Here is a 3,648-nt window from a genome sequence, read left to right as displayed (position 1 = left end):
CAGTGGCATAGCTTTCAGAATCACAGCAATTCACAAGCCACCACAGTATGACAAACTGACAGACAAGTGGTGGCAAAACAGGGGTGGGGGAGCTACAAAGGCAAGAAGTGACTGACTTACAGCCTTTCAAGGGGGACCCTAGATCCAGAGGGCATGGAGGGAGGTAGAATCTCTACTGAGTAGTATCCAATCTGTCTGGGCGGGACTGATTAAAGAAAATGGGGATAGCACTCATGTGGTACAATAGTGAATAATCACTATCAGGACTGACTGTGAGGGTTGGAAATGTAAAGGTAGGGATTTTGTAGTAAAAGGAGGGGAGTGGTTGACTTTGCAGTCCAGGAGTGAAAGTCCCTGGGACCATCAAGGCAGGAGAGTGTAGTGCAGGACCCTACCCAGACAAACAGTGATGCCAGAGATGGAGGTAGAGACAATGACATGGAGAGATGGAGTGGCTGAGAACTCTAGATCCAGAGAGGGAGAGGTACTGTGTGTTGATGGCCAGGGAGCAGGCTTGTGTGGTGTACCTTGTGGTTGGTTGATAATACATGGAGGGGATTGTAACCGTGGAAATATAACAATATACAATGGGAGGAATGTAAAGCTACTGTTCTCCCAGGTAAACTATCTCATAATTCACAATAAAACATTTAAAAAAATAAGAATTATGCATTTGAGTTATGGTGTTAGAGGAGAATATTAAAAATACCATGGGCTACCAAAGGAACAAACAAATCTGTGTTGGAAGGAATACAGCCTGAATGTTCCTTAGAAGTCAGAATAGCCAGACTTAATCTCTCATACTTCGTACATATTGTCAAGACGGAACAGTTCCTGGAGAAGGACATTATGCATGGTAAAGTGGAGTTTCAGCGAAAAAGAGGAAGGTCCCCCAATGAGATGGCTTGGCACAGGACAGCAGCGATGGGCTCTAGTGTAGCAATGGTTGTGAGGTTGGTACAGAAGCAGGCAGTGTTTCATTGTGTTGTGCTTAAGGACTCTATGAGTCTACACCTAACAACAACAAAAACAATATCAGCCCTATAAGAAATCGTATGGGACAGTTCTACTCTGTCATACCCATACAGGGTTGCTATGAGTAGCAATCTACTTGACAGCAACTAACAATAACAACATTTACATCTGGTCTTGGAGGAAAAACTCCTTACACTTATGCACAAGTGGAAGCCTGACTCCCAGATTTATGTAAAGCCTACCAGAATATACGACACAGGATTTATCTTTTTGTAGAACTATTGTAGTGTAAAAGTGGGGAACGAGAATTTAATAACTGTATTTTTTCTCTCCCTACCTATAATAAAACCTAATTTCACAGACTGTCAGGTACCAAGAGTCTACAATAAATCTTGTATTCTAAGAGAGAAAAAAAAAAAAAGTAACTTGATTTGTTTGGCTCTAATAGATAAGAGAGAAATAAGAGCCTATCTCATAAAGCATTAAGATCATATTTGTATTTCTGATCATATTTTTTAAGCATGCAAAAGGTTTATTGTTTCATTGCTATCAAAGCATTCCTAGTGGTCCAAATAATTTGGATATCTTTTACTTAGCCAACATTAAACAAACAACGTTTTTGTAACATTTACTAAATTTTAACTAACATTAATGAAAAGTGAAGAAAGCAATTTAAGACATACAAGATTTGTGGAAATTATTTCCTATAAGAACCTTCCTATGGTATCACTGAATACACTAATTTGATTTCTTAATTGATGCATTTGTTATAGGTGAAATATGATAAAACCCAAATTTGCCATTTAAAAGAGTAGAAGTAGCATATGGCAGTTCTTACTAATAGAAATAATTATAAAAGTTTTATATACTATGTGGTTTGGATTCCACTGCTTAATTTTGGTGACTATAAAACAATTTGAGGTTTTAAAAACTAGAAGCATTTCTCAAGGTTAGCTTTTCTAAACAGAAAATCGAGTGTGATGAATTCCACCTCCCACAGAGCCAGAATTCACATCCATTGGTCAAGGCAAATACCACGGGCTCTGCATTCTCATTCGCTTCATGCCATTGCACCAAGTAGGAGCCAAAGGTAAAAGGTAAGTTTTTATACTTGTTTTCTTGTTGGGTTAGAGACTTTTTTTCCAACTCTAACAACCTTTAAGAAATAATTCAATTTGCTTTCATCTTTCATGGTGAACTTTGATTCAATGAAGTGAGTTTAATTTTGCTATTGACTCTATATTTATATTATTCTTGGAAAATCCATAATTTTGAACTAGTTTAAGAATTCATAACATACAGCAGGATAGTTGACCTTAAAACCATGACAGATGCCAGTAAAACAACCGTAGTTTCCAATATGTACCTTAAATCAAGTGTACTGACACGGGTCACATTCTTTGCCAGCCTAGACTAACTAGAACTATTGATTTTTATTGATTGAAATATTATGCAAAGGGAGAAAAGGTGAGGCTTTAAATGTTTAAAAATATTCTGTGTTTCTCTGGTGTGATGTATTTAGAATGTCTTTTTAACTATTTTCTTAAAGTTTTAAAATATTTATTTAAAAATATTAAATGGAGTAAGGTAGAAAATTTCAAAATTTCAATGAAGGAACATTGCATGGTACTATAATTACTTCAAAGAAGGAATTTCGTTTTTTTTTATAGCAAACACAGGTAGCTGCTCTTCACATAATCTAAGATGCACACAGGTACCTTATTGCTGATAGTAGTAGGGCATATGCCAAATTCAGGTAAGCCCTGATACACAGTCATTTATAATGTACACCGATATATGGAAAAGTGTCAGCAAGTACATATTTCCTTGGAAAGTTTCCAGAAATAGAAAACAACATTATATTATTGTATGCTAGTAGTTGCCTGTACTTTACACTTGAATTTAAGAGAATAGTTCCTGAAAAAAAAAAAATATATATATATATATATATTTGCACATTATACTGCTTTATTAAGTAGGACTTAATTGGTAATTGCCTAGAATAGTTCCAAATCTGCAATCCTGTAGTGGCCTCTGAAAGTACAAATAAAATAGAGGCTTACTTTATCCAGTTGAATAAAAAGTTTGTTTGAAGAACTCATAGAAGAGGATGAAAAATGAGCTCCTTGTACTGCTTCTTATTCTCAGAGGAATTTCATATCCTTCTGCATAAACCTGCTTCATAAAGACTCTCTTTCAAGCAACTAAAGTTCAATTTGTCTGCCAATGCATTCAAGTTTACAAGTAACATTTACCATAAATGCCACTTTATATGTGTACATAGGCACAAATACCATAGCACTGTTCTTCAAGTAGAACCATAAAGAGTATAAAAAACATACAGCATGTAAAAATTGCAAACACTTAATAAAAGTTCTCTAAGACTTTGCATGCTAATAAATGGCCACTAGATAACAATTTATTTTATATTAAATTTTAGAATTCCTTTTCTCAACTGAATATATTTAAAGTAGTACACACAAACCTAAAATAATCAAAATTACTATTGAGTACCTAAAAAGCATGATTTTTTTTATAATGGAAAATAAGAATTTTCCTGAATAAGGAAATATAAAACAAATGATTATTCTAATCTCATGTGTATATGAATCTTCCGTAAGAAAACCTTGGCATATAGTGTTTTCAGAATGTGTAGTTTTATTAATTCTGACT

General features: G+C 34.7%; 1 protein-coding gene across 1 annotated transcript in view; it reads left to right on the top strand.

The window, feature by feature from the left end:
* Positions 1 to 1,986: 1,986 nt before the first annotated feature.
* The window catches only part of EPYC (epiphycan), a 51,596-nt gene continuing 49,934 nt past the window's right edge, over positions 1,987 to 3,648 (top strand). The window contains exon 1 of the mRNA XM_006870718.1: positions 1,987 to 2,065. The gene's annotated coding sequence lies outside the window, so the exon portion shown is untranslated. The remainder of the gene's footprint in view (positions 2,066 to 3,648) is intronic.

This window comes from Chrysochloris asiatica, unplaced genomic scaffold (genome assembly GCF_000296735.1).
Source record: "Chrysochloris asiatica unplaced genomic scaffold, ChrAsi1.0 scaffold00149, whole genome shotgun sequence".
NCBI classification, from domain to species: Eukaryota; Metazoa; Chordata; class Mammalia; order Afrosoricida; family Chrysochloridae; genus Chrysochloris; species Chrysochloris asiatica.
The sequence above is the reverse complement of the archived record's forward strand: the minus strand, read 5'-3'. Positions and strand labels throughout refer to the sequence as shown.